Source organism: Rhinoraja longicauda, chromosome 30, assembly GCF_053455715.1.
Source record: "Rhinoraja longicauda isolate Sanriku21f chromosome 30, sRhiLon1.1, whole genome shotgun sequence".
Lineage (NCBI taxonomy): Eukaryota > Metazoa > Chordata > Chondrichthyes > Rajiformes > Arhynchobatidae > Rhinoraja > Rhinoraja longicauda.
The window spans coordinates 11,991,210-12,012,772 of record NC_135982.1 but is presented as its reverse complement, the minus strand read 5'-3'; the positions used below and the strand labels follow the sequence as shown (position 1 = coordinate 12,012,772).

At 47.8% G+C, this 21,563-nt stretch overlaps 1 protein-coding gene across 6 annotated transcripts in view; it reads right to left on the bottom strand.

The window, feature by feature from the left end:
• Nucleotides 1–7,725, bottom strand: part of LOC144608165 (polyhomeotic-like protein 2) — a 176,006-nt gene extending 168,281 nt beyond the window's left edge. For 5 of the 6 annotated variants that reach the window (XM_078425620.1, XM_078425623.1, XM_078425624.1 and 2 more), the window contains exon 1: nt 7,599–7,725. The gene's annotated coding sequence lies outside the window, so the exon portion shown is untranslated. The remainder of the gene's footprint in view (nt 1–7,598) is intronic. The other variant, XM_078425622.1, reaches the window with a different exon arrangement.
• Between the last annotated feature and the right edge of the window lie 13,838 nt (nt 7,726–21,563).

The following is a 21,563-nucleotide window of genomic DNA, read 5'->3' as shown; positions in this document are numbered from 1 at the left end:
GTTGTGGAGAAACACACTGGAAGAAACAGCGCAGGAAGGGACGGGGAAGACAGGGGAGGCTGCAGAGAGCAACAAGGCAGAAATAACGGCAGCGAACAAGTTGCCCATTTATCTCCTCCCTTGGAGTTTGCCAGTGGGAATGGCTGTGCCAAGCATGGCCAGGGGAGGTGGCACTCCAGGGTGGTGCCAAGGGAACAAGGCACGCAACTCCTCCTTCAATTAGATGCAAGACATCCCAAAGGAGCAGGGGAACCTACCCCTCGTAACTGGGCCAATACCTCGGCCTCAATCAGCAATCAAAAATGGACCACTTGATCACTTTGTTGGCCATGTCGCTTTGAAAATAGCAAGAAAATAGAAATAGGTGTAACCAGGCAATTGAATCATCCTACCAACAACAAGACCACTGTCCTGAGTTACTATCTGCCTTTTTGGGGACCCTCGGACTATCTTTGATCGGACTTTATCTTGCAGTAAACATTATTAACATTATTCCCTTTATCATGTATTTGTACACTGTGGATGGATTGACTGTAATCATGTGCTGTCTTCCCGCTGTCGGGTTAGCACGCAACACAAGCTTTCCTCTCAACCTCAGTACACGTGACAATAAACCAAACTCAAACCTCCTTTAGTTGTTCACAACCCTCTCACCCTCGAACACAAAGTGCCGGAGTCGCTGAGCAGGTCAGGCAACACGAGAACATGGATGGGTGATGGTTCGGGATGGGACCCTTCTAAAGGCCCGGCGGTGGATCTCCTCCAGAGATGCTGCCTGACCCGCTGATTTACTGTCTGACCCGCTGATTTACTGCAGCACATCGCGTGCCACGCAAGCTTCCAGCATCTGCAGTTCATTGCATCTCCCCTCACCCGTGCCGGCGGCAGGTTGGCTGCTGCTTGCCATCTTCTGACACCGACTGTCCGTCAGAGAGCTATAAAACACTTTTGAACATTGCAAACGCTGGTCTTTCATCCCAAGTCAGAGCATATGCCGGGTAACCTTGACGAAGGTGGTGTCAGGCTCTCCGCCTTTGCTCCAAGCATGCACAGTGTTAAACTCTTCAGTCGGGTGGCACAGCGGTAGAGTTGTTGTTTTACAGCGCTTTCAGCACCAGAGACCCGGGTTCGATCCCGACTACGGGTGCTTTTTACACAGAGTTTGTACGTTCTCCCCATGACTGCATGGGTTTTCTCAGAGATCTCCAGTTTCCTCCCACGCTCGGAAGACGTACAGGACTGTAGATTAATTGGCTTTGTATAAATGTGAATTGTCCCTGGTGTGTGGAGTATAGTGTTAATATGCGGGGATCGCTGGTCGGCGCGGACTCGGTGGGCTGAAGGGCCTGTTTCCGCGCTGTATCTCTAAACTCAAACTCTTGAAGAGCAGGACTGGATGCCGGAATGAGCTTTCAGATCCCGTCACCTTGTAACCGTCTAAAGATCAGCCCAGGGGAGGAGCGAATGGCCTCATGATCCAAGATGGCGACTGTGTGCGCTGGTCACAGAAGTGGATCTACAATCACGCATTACAATCGCTCCACTCTTTTAAATCTCTACTCTAACAGCAACATTTCTTCTGTACATTGTGAATGGCTCGATTGTAAATCAGGCATTGTCTTTCCACTGACTGGTTAGCCCCGTAGGCTTTCTCAGAGATCTTTGGTTTCCTCCCACATTCCAAAGACGCATAGGTTTGTAGGTTAATTGGCTTGGTATACATATAAACTGTCCCTGGTGAGTGTAGGATAGTGTTAATACGCGGGGATCGCTGGTCGGCGCGGACTCAGTGGGCTGAAGGGCCTGTTTCCACGCTGTATCTGGACACTAAACTAAAGCGACAAAAGTTCTTTTCACTGTACCTCTGTACGCACGACCATGAACTAAACTCAAAGTCATCGATCCCAGGAAGACCAGCTGGCGAGACCGAAGAGGTTGTTGGAGGCAAGAGTTTCCGCTGCCGAGGGGAAAGCCTGGAGACCACACTGAGAAAGAAGTCGGCGACAAGAAGGCGAGTTACAGGGAGACCAGGGAATAGTTAAAAACCTGCAGTGTTTTTCTTTTTGGTATTTATTGTCCTGAGCTTTGAACTTTGAAATACCGAGCATCTCTGGAAACAAGGGCAATTGGTGCAATCAATTTCTCCGCACTGTGTGACGGATCTCTGCTGAAAGGCAACAGGGCAACGGCTAAATGTAGGGAAACCACAGTCTAATATTCAATCCCGTTTCTCTGCATGTGCTGCGTCGAATTTCTCACTCCACTCCAGAGAAAACACCAGAGTCAGGCCTGGTGTTATTGGAAGGGAAATGATCCTTCTCCTGCAGCTTACAATCATTAACTCCAATAATTCTGAAATCCAAGGTATTGCAATAAAAACAGTGATCCACGTTACTGGAGCCTTGGGGGAAGCATTTGGACTTGGATGAAACAAAGGAAAAGAGAAGCAGGAATAACGAACATTCATAGAACTGGCGTTGGCTTAGTTTAATAAAGTGCATCAAGATACTGTAGCTTTTGTTGGACAAACGAGGACTTAAAACCCTCCCTCAGCAAGCGGATTGGAGTGACTAGCAACAGTATACTATACAAAACTTCTATGAAACCCCTCATAGGTTACTGGGTAACTCTGCAATTGAGCTACAGAGTAGTCTGAAGGTAATTCAGCGTGGAAACAGGCCCTTCAGCCCAACTTGCCGACCAACATAAATGCCCCATTTCCACAAGTTCCACCAGCCTGCGTTTGGCCCATATCCCTACATGTACCCGTCTAAATGTTTCTTAAATTATGCAATAGTACTTGCTTCAGCTACCTCCTCCGACAGCTCATTCCATACACCCACCACCCTTTTCTGTTAGAAGAGTTACCCCTCAGGTTCCTATTAAATCTCCTCCCACAACCCTTAAACCTGTGTTCTCTGCTTTTCGATTTCCCCAATTCTGGGCAGATGACTGTGCATTTACCGATCTATTCCTGTCATGATGTCGTGCACCTCTATAAGATCACCCCTCATCCTCCTGCGCTCCAAGGAATAAGCATCTGTTGTTCAACTCCAACGTGGAGTCCCCACAATGATACCACTTGGTCCTGCTGCCCTTCCTCCTATTCTAACCATGCTACTTCTCCCACCCCTCACTTTCCACTCTAAACTGCCATTGTCCCCCCCCCACAGTACCTCCCTCCACCCCTCTACCCCTTCCACCAACCCGCCGGACCTCCCTCTTTCCGATGCAGAAAGGTCTTCCGAGGCCGTTCCTTTGTATCCCTACACCCTCATCGAATTATGGGCCAGCCATGATGTAGAGCTCTTCTTCCAATGCCTCCACCTCTGGGCCATTTTCTATGATAAACAGTCCTCACCTCCCAGTCCCCACCCTTTCTCCCATCTCCAAAATTCCTCCTTCCCCCCGTCGGCCTTCTGCACCCTCTGGGCCTTTTTATTTCTAACTGCTGGTGTGACAGGGAATAGACGGCAGGTCTACTCCTGGGGTGGCGCAGTGGTAGAGCTGCTGCCTTACAGCACCAGAGACCCGGGTTCAATCCTGACTTCGGGAGCTGGCTGCACAGAGTTTGTACATTCTCCATGACCGTGCGGGGTTTCTCCAGGTGCCTCCCATTAAAACATCCAATTTCATCAGTCGAGGGGGATTCCCTCTTTAATCTGGCTATCCAGAAATGTTGGCACCTGCATCTGCCTGGTCCATTGCGACGTGCAAACTGGGATTCCCAGGAGCACGGAGAACAGGTTTCAAGGAGGGGCTCTCAGAATCTCCTCGCGCGAGCAAACATCCTCACTGACTCACGAGGAAGCCCTGGCTTGTCACTGCTCAGGTTAGTAGCATTGGAGCTAGAAGGCTCTGAGCATGACACGTCACCCAAAGCCAGGAGCCCAAGATGAACAGATGAGGAGCAGACAATAACGCCACCTCTGGGGAATCTGTGGGTGCCACACCACTGGCATCGGTTTATTACCGTCACCTCTACCGAGACACAATTAAAAACAACTTGTCTTTGCGTGCTATACCAGTCAAATCAAGTCATACCGTACACTCAAGCCGTATACAATACTGTACAATCAAACCATGTACATGCACAACAGAAAGTGCAAAGAGAAAATACCAGGGCGCAGAATATTGTGTTAGAGCATTACAGTGTTACAATGACAGATGTAAAAAAAACTGCAATGAGATGGGTTGGAAGATTGTGACTGCACCCCAGTTTATGGGGGATGGTTCAGTAGTCTGGTCACAGCGGACGAGAAGCTGTTTGAATCTGGTGGTGTGCACTTTCAAGCTTTTGTAGCTACGGCCTGACAGGAGGGGGAGAGATCGGAATGAAGTTCCCACCCTGGGAAAAAGGCTCTGGCTGTGCAACCTACCAATGATTCAGGTTCATGACTCCAGTCTCTCGATGGACAGCTCTGTGGCAAAAAGCTGCAAAATGGTGCGTTCAATGTGGTGAATGCGTTCAGCAAAGAACCCCCAAGCAGGCAATCCCTGGCTGGCTAATATGATCTCAAGGACGGACTTTATCCCGTCCACGGGCTTTAGGGATCTGGCACAAGTTGGCTCAAGAACACCTTTTTTTACCTTGAGACATTGTAACAGAAATGGCTCTCAGTTACTTTAATTTCCCTGCTCGATTTTTAACTTCTTTCCCACACACACCTTCCTTGCATGCATGGGTATCGCAGACAGTGCAAGCATTTAATGAGCATCTCTGACCACCTTCGATGAGGTGGAAGAGACAGCCGCTGTCTTGAACCACTGCAGTCTGTGTGGCAAAGGGGCTCCCACAGCGCTGGTAGGGGTGGGAGTTCCAAGGTTCAGACCCACTCGAGGGCTGGCGCTGGTGTGCAACATGGAGGGGAACAAGCAGGAGGCGGGCGTCAGCAGGCACCCACTACCCTTGTCCATGGCGGTGGAGATCAAAGATACTAGAGGAACAAGATAGACCACTCGACCCTAAAAACCGTAGTACGTCATGACACCATTTTAATAGGCAGAAACTTGCAGAAACATTTAAAAAGAAAAATAACAAAAATCTGTGAATTGATAGATGAGATATATTCTGCATTTTAATGGTATCATCACACATACTGTTCCCCCAAAACACTGATTACACTGCGAGAAGCATAGCGAACGGTGGGTTTTCCTTACTAATATGGCTGTTTTGTGTACTACACTTCAGTATAGGTGTTTACAATAGAGTGGTCTATCTTGTTCCTCTAGTATCTTTGGTGGAGGTAGTTGAAGATGTTGTCACAATCAGCTGGATGATGGAGCGCAATACGGAGGCAGTTCTAAGATAAAAGTCTCTGGACGTGTCCTGCTATTTTTGCTGCTCTGCCATCCGCCAACACGCTTGCTTTCACACAAAGGGCTGCATTGTGCCACAAGGCACTGGCCACACGTCCTGCTGGACGAAACGAGGCTCACCGGCTGTTGACAGAGCTCAGGTAACCGAGAGGCCGTGTAACTCCAGCCTGTGCACTGACAGAGGAATTTCCATTGTGCTTATCCAGGCCCTGGGATCTGCCCGACCAACACCCGCCACAAGGGCAAAGGTGTCAAACCAGCAGCCTCCTTGGCACCGCGCAAAGCTCAATGGCATCTTTCGCCCTTTGAACCAATTTCTACCCTACCATGTGTAGGAAAGAACTGCAGATGCTGGTTAAAAATCAAAGGTAGACACAAAATGCTGGAGTAACTCAGCGGGGCAGGCAGCATCTCTGGAGAGAAGGAATGGGTGACGTTTCGGGTCGAGACCCTTCTTCAGACTGAAAGGTCTTGACCCATTCCTTCCCTCCAGAGATGCTGCCTGTCCCGCTGAGTTACTCCAACATTTTGTGCCTACCTTCTACCCTACCATGACGAACTCCCGATTTCCAGGTAAGACTCCCTGCCCTCACAGGCGAGGGAACTTGGTTAGACAGCCACTCAAATCTGTTCACCGTCAAATCAATAACCTGGTCATGGGAGCATCGATGAGACCTCACTTGCAGCTTCCTTACACAAGGACAAACTCTTCCGGCCCACTGATTAATCCATTGACCACATAATTAGTCGAACAACTCAGAAGTAACTACATTAGAGAATTCTAAATCTCACACACAACAAAAACTGGTAGATTTTAATTAATTACCAAATTCATGCCAGTTCCAAAATGTTTCTTCACTATAAAAAAGATATATTTTTTCTCTCAAATTAAAACTCGTTATCCCAAACTATAACATTTTTACAAAAACAAAAAACTCCTTGTACGTTGTTGCATCTCTTTGGGCCACAGTCTTAACACAAAATATTAACATGAAATACAAGTCATTACTTTTTTAATCTTTATTTACAAGTGTTTCTTTATATGATCACAAGGCCCACTGTGCAAAGGGCAGGCAGATCTCAAATACCCATCCTTGTTCGGTAAAGTTCCAAGCCTTTGGGTACAGATATTTAATTGCAGTCGTTTCCAACCAGAGAGCAAGGAAGGGCACAGCAGAAGTTACTTGCTCCGGCTCTGTCTTGTCTAACCAGACATTTAATTCATTGACTATTTCAAACACGCACAGTCCCAGAAGGCAGGGTCCCCTGCCTTGCAAATGAAAAACTAATAGCAGTTTAAGAATGCCACACTGATTGTTTCCTTGTTACATGGGGCTGTTGCCCACACACCCCAGCCCTTGTGGGCGTAATTAAAAGGCAACCAGAGGCAGGTCGACAACAATGAAGCCGCCCGTGTTTGTGCGGCAGCCGCTGGGCAAGTGTGGAAACACAAACTCCCACAATGGACCAGGTTACAGACAGCAGGGGGGGTGGCAATGCCCACACACACACACACACCACTCGCTCCACCTGGGTTGACCGTACGCTCGCTCGTCTACACTCATCATTCACCTGGAGATTAAGTCGCCCGCGGCAATGTGACAGCTTCCCAGCATTGCACTGCTGGAGAGAGGGGGAAGAGAGAGAGAGAGAGAGCACCTGCCTTTAACCAACCAAACGTTACACCAGAAGACAGACATGAAGATGCTGGAGTAAGTCAGACGGGACAGGCAGCATCTCTGCAAGGAATGGGTTGACGTTTCGGCTCAGACAACATCAAAACCAGAGCTGCCACACGACTACAGGAATAATTGGTGCAGCTGCCTGCAACTCCAGCCTGTGTGTGCAGCAATGCATAGCTCTGCTGCAGCAAACATGCAGCTGTTTTATACACACACACCCCCCCCCCCCCCCATCTCCTGTGTGTGGGTGTGTGTGTGTGTTTGTGTGTCTGTATGTATGTGTATGTGCGGTGTGTGTGTGTCTGTGTGTTTGTATGTGTGTGTGTGTCTGTGTTTCTGTGTGTGTGTTTGTATGTGTTGTGTGTGTGTGTGTCTGTGTGTGTATGTGTGTCTGTGTGTGTTTGTATGTGTGTCTCTGTGTGTGTGTGTGTGTCTCTGTGTGTGTGTGTGTGTGTATGTGTGTGTATGTGTGTCTGTGTGTGTTTGTATGTGTGTGTGTGTGTGTGTCTCTGTGTGTGTGTGTGTGTGTGTGTGTGTGTGTGTGTGCAAGGCTGCCCGTCCCCCCGTCCCCCCGCTCCCCAGCCAGCGCCTGCTCACCTTGTCGCCGCTCTCTGCACCATTCCTCGCTGCCCGGCCGGAGTAAAGGAAAAGGGGAGAAATGCCACAATTATTTGCATTCCTGAAATTGCACCACGTGTAAAGCAGCCCTCCAATGGTCGGGGAGCAATGCACCAAGCTGTGCATTGGTTCGGGTCCCCAGCCTGTCAGGGCTGTACCACAGTGCAGCCGATCCAGGGGTAGAGCCGGCCCTGCAGTCTCATGCAGTTTCACTCCGCACACACTGACAGGGGGGCTTGCATGGAGGCAGGCGGTCAACACTGCTACATGCGGTCAACACTGCTACATGCGGTCAACACTGCTACATGCGACCAGCCCTGTGCAGTTTGCACATGTCTCCCCAGTCCCCAGGAAAGGGAGCTTGTTATTCCCATGTATGCATTCAGATGTTGGAGGACAACCAGAGATGTATTTCTAATCAGTGTGTTAGCAGCAGTCGATGGATGGTTTATTAGCTGCAGTCTCTGTTGCTATGCAACTGGCTCAGACAAATGCCAGCTATTCTATGGACCTGGTGATGTGGTGCCAAACTGATACCACTTTACTGATTCTCAATGAATGCTAATTTATTGCATATTCACACACACACACACACACATCATTAGGGATGCAAAGCACAAGAGCTTACCCAGTGACACAAATCAACCTGAATTCTCTCACTCTCTCTTTTTCTCTCTATTAAATAAAACCCACCCAGAATCTAAACACTGCACAAACGCGCACGGCTCACGATATCTCAGGCGCTTTTCATACCACAACGACAAATGCAATGGTTTAAACATGTACAGGTATTTATAACCAGTCTACACATACCAAAGGGTTCAGCACGTTTAATGGGAAAGATATTTTCTTTAACGCGCAACCATTTATATTCTGATGGTGCCCTGAGGACTTATGAAGGATGTCATTCTTGGTACACCTGCTGCCCGTGTTCAAAGGAAGGGGAGGGCACAGTGGCGCAGCTGGTAGAGCTGCTGCCTCACAGCGCCAGAGACCAGGGTTCGAGCCTGACCTCGGGGCGATGGTCCGTGTGGAGTTTGCACATTCTCTCTGTGACCGGCTGGGTTTTCTCCGAGTTCTCTGGTTTCCTCCCACATCCCAAAGATCGTGTGGGTTTGTAGGTTAATTGGCCTCTGTAAATTGCCCCTGGTAATTTGCCCCAGGCAAAAGTGGACCAATACAGAACTAACGTGAATATGAATGGTTGGCCGATTAACCCAGGTGGAATAGGTGGGCTAAAGAGCCGGGTTTCATTGTATATCTCTGAAGCAGATGAGAATTCTCCTGTGCAACACACCATTGGTCATTCCCCCCCCCAAACCATATATCAGAGGGTGGAAATCTTAAACAGGAAATGTGCAAGATGTTCCCAGAATTAAGGTAATTTGTGGAAGAATTAGTCATTGGTGGTCGTGGAAGCAGATACAATAGTAGTGTTTAAGAGGCTTCTGGATAAAGACATGAATGTGCAGGGGAATGGAGGGGTAGAGATCGGATGCAGGCAGAAGGGATTCGTTTATTTTGACATCATGTTCGACACAGACTTGTTAGGCCAAAGGACCTGTCCCTGTGCTGTACTGTTCTATGTATTCTGTGTGCAGGAAGGAACTGCAGATGCTGGTTTAAACCGAAGATAGACACAAAATGCTGGAGTAACTCAGCGGGACAGGCAGCATCTCTGGAGAGAAGGAATGAGTGATGTTTCGGGTCGAGACCTTGCTGTACTGTACTGCACTCTTCCTCTGTTCTATGTACTGTTCTATGTTCAATGATGGGCCAAATGGTCTCCTTCTGTGCCTTGTCTTTCCGTGATGGAAATGTTTAGCACCTAGGGGAAAATGTTCATTGACATTCTGTGTGTGCAAGCATCTCATCAGAGCTTACTTTCTCTTCAGAGGCTTTCAGAAGGACAACGGGCCTTCATGGTCAGGTCAAGAACCCTGCACTTACAACAACTTGGACTTGAAAATGCCGCCAAACTGGCGACACTGTAACCTGTCTCAGTGTACTACTCCTGTGCACTTGTACTGTATATGAGATGCTTATCTAAGACTAGACCAAGTGGACCCGTTGGGCCCAAACCTCTCCTGCATTGGTGCAGCACCCTCTCCTGCCCCCCCCTCCCCTTCCCCTGCCCCCCACTCCATCTCCCTCAACCCCCCCTTATCCTCCCTCCTCCCCCCCCCTCCCTCCCTAGGAGATAGATTTAAACTCTAAAATGTGAATAACTTAAAAAATATAACACCGATTTCAATGAAACTTCTTCCATTAGCACCACAGAGACGACGGTGAGTAAGGTGGGCCTAAAATTGTCGCGCTATCGTGTACCGTTTGGCTGTAGTTCAGGAACAAACAACCAAACAAATGAGAGTTTTAGTATATAGATGCCTCTAAATGATTATGTATAGTGATACTTGTACTGAACTGTATACAAAAATGAATTTCGTTTTATGTGACAAATACAGTTCCATTGAACCATTGGATTATAATCTCAGTTGGAGAAATATTACACAGACTGATATCAGTCATCTGCATCATCTGCGATTTTTAGCCATTTAAAGGAATACTATTTTACTATACATGAAATAAACAATGAAGACTGAAGGCCTCTAAAAGTGCTGGCATTTTGTCGCCTTCCTGACTGAATTGCCTCAGTTTATTAAGCTCTTGTCTGTTGATGTTCTTTCCTGCATATTCCTGTTAAATAAGGGTGCAGGCTACATTCTGGCTTCCAGTTAGTAACAAACGAACCTCTTCATCAAGCGGGCAAACAACGCGAATCAGCTTTCAAGGTCATGGAACTGTGACTGACTAACGAACAAACATTCACATCATTCACCAGCTTTGCGCGTCACCAGCAGCAAGAGCCGTGGTTGTGGGAATCTCTGTGCATGGTTTTAATTAAGATCGGTTCCCCGCACTCTGTCTGAATCCTGGCAGCTACGTGGCTGAGGTGTGAGGAATGGTCCGCTGAAGATGGTTGGTCCAGTGCAGCCCTCTCTCTCCGTCCCTCTCCCAACCTAGCTTCAAAGTCATCTTGTTGGGTCTCATTGTCTGTAATTCATTTTCACCTCGACCACAGCTAGCAATGGCCTGTCCCATTTATCATTGTTACTTCTTTGCATATCTTTCATTAATTTGTTCTATATCTCTCTATATCACCGTCCGCATCTCTCGTTTCCCTTCCCCCTGACTTTCAGTCTCAAGAAGGGTCTCAACCCGAAACGTCACCTATTCCTTTTCTCCGGAGATGCTGCCTGACCCGCTGAGTTACTCCTGCATTTTGTATCTATCTTGAATCTTATCTCCTGTCCACTTGGTGATCCCTTGCCTTGACGGAGCCGGGAACAGCGGATCCGTTTCAGGGGCCTGATGTTGGGCAAGCGATTGGCCTGGCATTCTCAGAGTAGCTGACCAAGTACGGTTCTGGTTTGGGGCGGTTTGGGGATCTTATCGAAACATATAAGATTATTAAGGGGTTGGACACGTTAGAGGCAGGAAACATGTTCCCAATGTTGGGGGAGTCCAGAACCAGGGGCCGCAGTTTAAGAATAAGGGGTAGGCCATTTAGAACAGAGATGAGGAAAAACTTTTTCAGTCAGAGAGTTGTAAATCTGTGGAATTCACTGCCTCAGATGGCAGTGGAGGCCAAGACTCTGAATGCATTCAAGAGAGAGCTAGATAGAGCTCTTAAGGATAGCGGAATCAGGGGGTATGGAGAGAAGGCAGGAACGGGGTAGTGATTGAGAATGATCAGCCATGATCACATTGAATGGCGGTGCTGGCTCGAAGGGCCGAATGGCCTCCTCCTGCACCTATTGTCTATTGTCTATTGTCTATTGTCACGGTGGCGCAGCTGCTGCCTCACAGCGCCAGAGACCCGGGTTCGATCCTGACCTCAGGAGTTGTCTGTGTGGAGTTTGCACGTTCTCCCTATGACCGCGTGTGTTCCCTCCGGGTGCTTTTTGCGTCTATCTCCGAGAATAGTGTGTCCACTTCACAGCAAGCACAGTTGGTAACGAAGGAAACAAACTTTCACAGGAGGCAACGGACAGACAGATAAAGGAATCTAAAGCCAGGCTCTGTCTGTCCTTGAGTGGATGGGAATGATCCCCTGGGACAGTTTTGAGGAAGAACAGGCCAGTTCTCTCCACTCTCCTTGAATATATTCAGCCAACATCGACAAAGCCACATATTCTGTGACAATTGTGGTATCGTGCTGCGCACTTGAAAAATCCATAACTGATGTTATCCAAGACAGAAATAAAAGCAATCAATCTCTTCTCCACTCTCATCAGAATTAGTTTAGTTTGGTTTCGAGATACAGCACGGAAACAGGCCCCTCGGCCCACTGAGTCCGTGCCGACCAGCGATCCCCGAACACTAGCACTATCCCACACAATTCACAATTCTTACCAAAGCCAATTATCCTACAAACCTGCACGTCTTTCGAGTATGGGAGGAAACTGGAGCTCCTGGAGAATGGCCAGGTGGTCACGTACAAACTCCGTACAGACAGCACCCATAGTCAGTATAAGAAAATAACTGCAGATGCTGGTACAAATCGAAGGTATTTATTCACAAAATGCTGGAGTAACTCAGCAGGTCAGGCAGCATCTCTGGAGAGAAGGAATGGGTGACGTTTCGGGTCGAGACCCTTCTTCACCCATAGTCAGGATAGAACCAGGGTCTCTGGCGCTGTAAGGTAGCAACTCTACCACTGCGCCACCGTGCCACCCACTACTGAACACCACTGTGCTGCCCACTACCCACTACTGAACACCACCGTGCCACCCACTACCCACTGCTGAACGCCACTGTGCTGCCCACTACCCACTACTGAACACCACCATGCCACTCACTACCCACTACTGAACACCACCGTGCTGCCCACTACTGAACACCACCGTGCCACCCACTACCCACTGCTGAACACCACTGTGCTGCCCACTACCCACTACTGAACACCACCGTGCCACTCACTACCCACTACTGAACACCACCGTGCTGCCCACTACTGAACACCACCGTGCCACCCACTACCCACTACTGAACACCACCGTGCTGCCCACTACTGAACACCACTGTGCCACCCACTACTGAACACCACTGTGCCACCCACTACCGCCCTGGATGACTAGATGACAGGATAATCTTCCGATAAGTGCTAGGGTGTAGTCACAATCCCCCAATCTACCTCTTGTCGCACTTCCACCTTTCAAAAAAAATTTTTTTACTTTCTCCGTAACTGTGACAATGTTGTAACTATAGTCTATACTCTGGTATTTTTTTTCCTTGCTCTACTTGTCTAACTTGTGTATGGCTTGGTTGTATTCATGATGGAGAGTCACACAACACGAAATGACGCTCTTTGGCCCAACTCATCCATGCCAACTGTGATGCCCAATCTACGCTTGCCCCATTGCCCACTTTTGGTCCATAGCCCTCTAAACACTTCCTATCTATGTACCTGTCTAAATGTCTTCTATATATTGTTATTGTACCTGCTTCAACTACTTCGTCCAGCAGCTCGTTCCATATACCCACCACCTCTGTGTGAATAGGTTGCCCTTCAGGTTCCTATTAAATCTTTTCCCTCTCAATTTAAACCTATGCCCTCTGGATCTTGATTCCCCCTACTCTGGATAAAAGACTCTGTACATTCATCCTATCTATTCCCCTCATAAATTTTATACACCTCTGTAAGATCACCCCTCGTGCTCCTGCACTCCAATGAATAGAATCCTAGCCTGCCCAACCTCTCCCTATAGCACAGGCTCTTTAGTCCTAGCAACATCCTTGTAAGCCTTCTCTGCACTTTCCAGCTTAATTGCATGTATGGTATGAGTTCACTGAATTGAATGCAATCAAAGTTTTTCACAGTCTCTTGGTACACGTGACAACAATAAACCAATACCAATGGAAGGTTCACAACACACTGAGATATGACTCTGTTTCAGGGACAAGGTCAATGGGGCGATATCTAAACATCATTTTTACAGAACAGAATTGTATGAAGAAGGGTCTCGACCCGAAATATTACCTATTCCTCCTTTCCAGAGATGCTGCCTGTCCCGCTGAGTTACTCCAGCGTTTTGTGTCTGTCTTCGGTTTAAGCCAGCATCTGCAGTTCCTTCCTACGCAGAATTCATTCAGCTCTCTGCTACGATGTAGAACATTGAACATAGAACAGTACAGCACAGAAACGTGCAATGTCTGTGCCGAGCACAATGTTAAATTAAACTAATCTCTTCTGCCTGCACGTAATCCATGTACCTTAATTCCCTGCGTGAGCATGTGTCTATCCAAGAGCCTCTTAAACGCCACGATTGTATTGACCTCCACCACTATCCTGGCCGTGTGTTCCAGGAAACCGCCATCCTCTGTGTAACAAACCCACCCCACGCACCCCCTTTAATCTATGCCCCTCTCCACTTAAAGCGAGATCTGACAAAAGGACTTTAATCTGAAACATTAGCTCTGCTTCTCTTTCCCTCAGATGCTTGCTGACACGCTGAACATTTCCAGCAACTTTGCTTTTATTTCATAATCTCGAATCGTGCTTTGTTGCCTCATATCTCACCCCCCCATGAATCCAAGTGGATGCAATTGGAGCCATTTACCAGTCTGGCCCACTGCCTTCAATCAAAATAGACAATAAAAACTCTACTTTGAGCTGCCATTTTACAACTCATCTTCACCTTAGTTTCCCTCAACCTAGCTCGTCCATGTCCTTTTACATTCAGAAGGATAAGTTGAATCGATAGCAAAGAAAGCAACCTCAGTGCTAGCATTCATTTCAAGACGGCTTGCATACAAAAACAGGGATGTAATGCTGAGGCTCTGTAAGGCGCTGGTAAGGCCGCATTTGGAATATTGTGTGCAATTTTGGACACCATATCTGAGGAAGGATGTGCTGGCCTGGAAAGGCTCCAGAGGAGGTTTGACAAGAATGATCCCAGGAATGAGTAGGTTAACCTGTGATGAGTGTTTGTCGGCACTGGGTTTGTGCTCGCTGGAGGTTAGAAGAATGAGGGGGGATCTCATTGAAATATACAGAATAGTGAAAGGCTTGGATAGAGCGGATGCGGAGAGGATGTTTCCACTAGTGGGAGAGTCTCGGACTAGAGCTCATGTCCTCAGAATTAATGGACGTTCTTTTAGGAAGGAGATGAGGAGAAATTTCTTTAGTCAGAGGATGGTGAATCTGTGGAATTCTTTGTCACAGAAGGCTGTGGAGGCCGTCATTGGATATTTTTAAGGCAGAGATAGATAGATTTTTGATTAGTACAGAGGTTATGGGGAGAAGGCGGGAGAATGGGGTTAGGAGGGAGAGATAGATCAGCCATGATTGAATGGCAGCATAGACTTGATGGGCCAAATGGCCTAATTCTACTCCTATCACTTATGAGAAGGTATTTATTCACACAGATGTTTATACATTAACAGCCTTCGTTCCGAATCAATGAAGGATGGACAGATGTTCCAGCTGAGTGCAATGCAGTGCGAATACTTTAAAGAGAACATCTGGGAATTGTAAATTCTTCGGATCAAACAGAACTGGATGGACATTTACAGAATCTACACATTGGTACCAATTAAATCCAGACCCTGTGTCATATATTTCACTCATACATTTGGCGGACATTTGGTTCGTCAGCATTTGATGCTGTGGACAGCACACTGTCACAACTAGTAGAGAAGCTGCCTTTGGGATGTGGGAGAAATCTGGGTTTGTTCCTGACGTCGGGTGCTGTCTCTGTGGAGTTTCAATGCCCTCCCTGTATCGCATGGGGCACTGCGGTTTCCTCCCACATCCCAAATGTGTGTGCCTTTGTAGGTTAATTACACTCTTTAAATTACCCCTAATGTGTAGGGAAAGAGGGATAACACAGAGCTAGTGTGACCCAAAAAGCTGGAGTAGCTCAGCGGGACAGGCAGCATCCCTGGAGAGAAGGAATGGGTGACGTTTCGGGTCGTGACCCTTCTACGTACGGTTTAAACCAGCATTTGCAGGTCCATCCCACATAGAATCAGCGTGGACTCGATGGGCCGATGGGGCTTGTTTCCACACTGTATCTCTAAACAAAACTAAATTGGCATATTATTGTCACGTGCACTGAGATAGAATGAAAAACTTTGTTTTACAACCTATCCAGACAGATCACACCACAATGAGTGAAAAAGAGAACATTTGAACAGAGTGCAGAATTTAGCGTTACAGCTACAGAGAAAGTGCAGATTCTAAAAAGTGCAAGGGCAACAACAAGGTAGATTGGAAGATTGGAAATTCGTCCTTAGCATATGAGCGGTCCGTCCCATAATCCGAAGCTGTCCTTGAATCTGCCGGAAAAACATGATTTCATGCTTTTGTATCTTCTGTCCGATGGGAGAGGGGAATGACCGGGGGTGTAAATGATCCTTGATGAAGTTGGCTGCTTTCCCGAGCCACTGTTGTGTTAGATGGAGTCATTGAGGGGGGAGGGGGGGAGGCTGGTTTGCGCGGTGGAACATAGTAAACATGCCTGGGGATAATCTGCAGACTCGGCATTTCCCCTTCACAACCAGTGGATGTGAAGAGGCACACTACAGCTCACTGTAACCGCCAGCCACTTAATGAGAGCAACCAAATCTTATTTATTGTGGCAATTAAATAGTAGAACCCACTGAGCCAATAAAGCTGGTGTAATTTTTAAAGCATCTGTTGTTCGACTAATGGCAGATAATATCAGATTACAAATTGGTTAGAGTTAGCCTAATTCAACCCCAACATGGGACATGAGTAGATTTGTCGTTAACCAGATGCTGATTATAATGCTACAGCAAACAAATACACTGGAGAAAACTGCCTTGTTTTAAGATTTGTTTGCTTTTTGCTTTCTCCTTTATTCTTACCCGAGGAGGTTTTATGATTTAGTGGGGAGGAGTTAATGAAGAGTTTCAGAATAACAGATTGTCCATTTCAGGCGGAGATTTAGTTTAATTTAGGTCAGAAATACAGCGTGGAAACAGGCCCTTTCGGCCCACCCGAGGCCACTCCAGCCAGACATCCTCGCACACTAGCACTATCCTACACACACTAAGGACAATTTACCATTTTACCAAGCCAAGTAGCCTACAAACCTGTACGTCTTTGGAGTGTGGGAGGAAACCGGAGCACACTGGAGTATGGGTGCTGGATCGACTCAGTGGGTCGAAGGGCCTGTTTCCACACTGTATCCCCAAACTAAATTCTAAACTAAACTCTGTAACTCTAGGATTATCCAAAAGCCTCTTCAAAGCCTCTATAGTATCTGCTACCACCTCCACCTCTGGCAGCAGGTTCCAGGCACCCACCATCCCCTATGTAAAAAATAACTTGCTGCGTGCATCTCCTTTAAACTTTACCCACCTCTCTTTAGAGCAATGATCTGCAGTCTTTGACGTTTCCACCCGTGAAAAAAAGGTTCTGACTGTTTACCCTCTCTGTGCCTCTCATAATTGTATAAACTTCCATCAGGTCTCCCCTCAACCTCCAGCTACGCAGAGAAAACAACATTAGAGATGCACCCTAAAATAAGATGGCACGGTGGCACAGCAGTAGAGTTGCTGCCTCACAGCGCCAGGGACCCGGGTTCGATCCTGACTACGGGGGCTGTCTGTACAGAGTTTATACGTTCGTCCCACACTCCAAAGAAGTATAGGTTTGTAGGCTAACTGGCCTGGTGAAATTGTTAATTGTCTCGAGTGTGTGTAGGATAATATTAGTGTGTGGGGATCGGTGGGCGGCGTGAACTCTGTGGGCTGAAGAGCCTGTCTCCGCGCCGTTTCCCTAAACTAAACAGACACTAAAACTAAACTGAAACATAACGTTGGGCCTCCTCTTTGTCTCGATGCCCAGGGTTGCTTGATGATGAGTGCCCGTGAACGTTGAGGGTGGTCTGTTTTGCTGATCGGGCTCTTGTGTGTGGAGCAATCTGCTTGCCTCTCAATGCAATGTGGTGTTGCAAGGCACTCTGAGGTGAGAGGTGTAAAAACCAGGGGGTGGGGGTTCTCAGTTATTTCAGGCAAGCACCTCCCGGAGGGCACTGCACTTAATACCGGTCACCCTACGTACACGGGCCCGGCAACAGATGTGGAGGGTGGTGGAGTATCATTGCCCCTTTGATCTTCCCTTGCTGCTGGCTAGGAGCGATTCTCTCTGTTCTGATTATGTGTGAAGTTGGAAGGGGAGGGGGGGGGGGGGGGGGGGAGGGGAGGGGGGGGGGGCGTATAGAAGAGCTCACATCCTTTTGGTTTTGGAGCAAGACATAAAAGAGTGGGCAAGAGACCTGACGTCTTTCAGAGGCCAACAGCTTGCAGCCCTCATCGTAAACCATTCACAAACCAGCTCTTTTACAGTCCGCAGGATGTAAACTATAGGGCACCTTCCACAACGGTGAGACTTTATCGCCCGGAACAGCCTGATGTGGTGGAATGTTATGTTTGTATGTTTTTGTGTTTCTCCAGTCCATGTCTGTGTCAGGCATCGAGCTGCCTGTGATATCCCACACAATGATAGAAAAATGTGCAAATAGGTGTTTGGAAAGAGTAAAGGGCTCTTTCCTTTTAATCTTCAATTCGTGTGCTTTACCTCAAAGGCAGATGTTTGCATGAAACTTCCCCCTGGACAGACAGGTGCATCTTTCACCTCCCTGCCCCCACCCCACCTTGGGAAGCCACTGTAATTAAACAATCTCCATGCTAAAGGTACAAAGGCAGTCATAATTCATCGGAAAGGTGGGGGAAGTGTGTGTACGCTGGGGTCCAGGTAATGGGTGGGTGAAAGAGTGGGGCGGTCTCGATTGAACTTGGAGAATTCAAGATAGGAATAGACACACAGAACTACAGATGCTGGTTTACAACAAAAAAAAGATACAGAGTGCTGGAGTAACTCAGCAGATCGGGCAACATCTATGGAGAACATGGATAGGTGGCGTTTCGGGTCGGGTCCCTTCCTCAGACTCGAGCTGATGCCATTGTAAACAGCCCAAGTGGAATACAATAAAGTTAGATGTGCATTTCTATGGCGCCCGCAACAGCAGCCCAACCATTGACAGACAATGAGGTTACTTTAAGACCTCATATTTAGCTTGTGCAGCTGACACCCCAGCAGTATGAACATTGACCGCTAACTTCAAGTAACCCTTGCTTTCTCTCTCTCCATCCCCTCCTCCTTCCCAGTTCTCTGACCAGTTTGACCATCCCCGACTACATTTTATCGTTGTTTACTTTGTTGTTACCTTCTCCCAGCTAACAATGATCTATTCTACATTTTCCTTGATCTCCATCCCCTTTGTCCTGTTTTCACACCTTACACTTATCTGTCTATCTCCCTCTCCCCTGACATCAGTCTGAAGAAGGGTCTCGACCCGCAACGTCACCCATACCTTCTCTCCAGAGATGCTGCTTGTCCCGCGGAAGGGAGGAAGCTGGAAGGGAGATGGGGGGGCAGGACACAGCCTGGCAAGTGATAGGTGGGTACAAGTGAGGGGTGGATGGTCGGACGAAAGCCAGAGATGAAAAGACAAAAACTATGGGATGAGGAGCTAAAGATAGAGGAGGCACGAAATGTGAGGCCAGAGGATGGAATATGGGTGGATTGGGGGGGGGGGGGGGAGTGGAAAGGGAGTAATGGGTGGGGTATGGGGAAGAGAGGGGGAGAAGGAGGATGAGGGGGGGATGGGGGGGATGGGGTGGGGGGGGGGGGGGAAGGAGGGTGGTGTTTGTACTTTAGTTATTTAAATTTGAGAATTCAATGGTCAGCTACCCTGGCCAGTGTTTAAGAGAGAGTAAGCCAACATTCAGGTCGAGTGCAAGCCATTCCTACAAATCCATGCCTGATTTTTAGAACGTTAATTGACTGGAATAAGGGCTTGAAATGCACTGTCAATCATGCTCATGCATTATGCAAATATTAAGCTGCAGAAACGACTGCCCTTGCACTGTGTGTTAAATAATTGTCTTTATGGAATATGGCAGTTCAGTAAAAGCACTTGTGATTTGTAGCAATCCACGCAGGTGAATAATTCATATACGCACAATGCTCCTTCATGACTGTGTGGATGCAAGCGAGGTGTATTGATGGTGGCTTGGCGCTGGATTTATTATTGCTGGAGTTATTAATATCGGCGTAGTTAGGGTTACATTGCAGAATTAACTCATGTGGGAGTGGCTGGCATAGCCGCCGCCACCAGCTCAGTGCCAAAGACCCAGGTTCAGTCCTGACCTTGGGTGCTGCAGACATGGAGTTTGCACCTTTTCCCTGTTTCCCGTGTGGCCATCCTCCGGGTGCTTCTCGTGCCAAGGACACGCGGGTTTGTAGGCTAATCGGCCTCTGCAAATTGCCCCTAGTGTGTAGGGAATAGATGAGAAAGTGGGATAACAATAAACTAGTGTGCCCTTCCATATCTCTAGTTTCCCCCTCCCCTGACTCTCAGTCCGAAGAAGGGTCTCGACCCGAAACGTTACCAATTCCTTCTCTTCCCTCAGCTGCCTGTCCCGCTGAGTTACTCCGGCATTTTATGTCTATCTTCGGAATAAACCAGTGTGAACGTGTGACCAATGGTCGGCGTGGGCTCGATGGCCCGAAGGGCCTGTTTCCATGCTGTATCTTTTAGTCAATCAAATTTCATCCAATAATGGCGGCAGTCCGCTAAACAGTTATCTTAGTTTAGTTTAATTTATTGTCACATGTACCAAGGTGCAGTTAAAATGTTGTTTATCCGACAAAATTTAAGAATTCTTGGAGTTAAAGAAGGCAAAGAGAAAGCTATCCAGTCAGTGGACAGACTATACACGGTTACAATCAATCTGTACCCATCAGTTACTGTTGAGCGCGGTGAAGATGTGTTTCAGTGCTGCGTTGTCAGGCACCGAGTCCCAGATTCCACTCGCACTCGTGTGGAATTCTTCTCTCTGCATCTCCCTCTTGCACTAAAACGACCTCCTGGCTGTTGGCCCCACTGCCAAGACAAGTAAATTCTTCCCATTCCCCCCGTCTGAACTTTCGTGGTTTATGCACCTCGATTAAATCTCCCTTCAGCCTCGGCCGTTCCAAAAAAAAATCCCCAGCCTAGTCAGTGTTTTCACTCAGGATTATAATTCACCAGTGCTGGCGATGTGCTTGTGAGCCCCCTTGGCACCTCTCCAGAGCTGTCACACCCCTCTCGCAGTGTGGTAACCAGCACTGTCTGCACTGGAGGCACTCCCACACACCCAGTCTTCTTGTTCAGCGTGAGGACTCCTGGAGTCATACATTCCCCCTCATGATTTTATAAACCTTTATAGATCATCCCTCAGCCTCCTGAGCTCCAAGGAATGAAGTCCCAGCCTGCCAAATGTCTAATTAGACCTTGAGTCGTTGCAACATACTCGTAAATCTTCTCTGCACTCTTTCCTAGCTTGGCATCTTTCTCAAAGTCTATTCCCATACTTTGACCATTGTAAGCAAAAATAATATTCTGAATAGGGCAGCCCAATGGCGCATTAGTAGAGTTGCTGCCTTACACGGCCAGAGAGACCTGGGTTCAATCCTGACCTCGGGTGCTGTCTCTGAGGAGTTTGTACGTTCTTCCTGTGACTGCGTGGGTTTTCTACAGGTGCTTAGGTTTCCTCCCATATTCCAAAGATGTGCTGGTTTGTAGGTTAATTGGGTTCTGTTAATTGTCCCTAGTGGGATGGAACTAACGTCCAGGGATCATTGGTTGGCACGGACTTGGTGGGCCAAACGGTGTGCTGCCAGGCTGTATCTCTAAACACTAAAAACTAAATAATAATATTCTGCAGGAAAATGCAATGCAAAATCATTCGCTCCAGGTTCCTCTGTGTGACTGCACCTACTCCACCAATATCTGGGAGAGGTAACGTCTGCTCACAGTTTCAGGAAACTGATAGGATACACACTACCTCAGGGCAAAAAGCAAG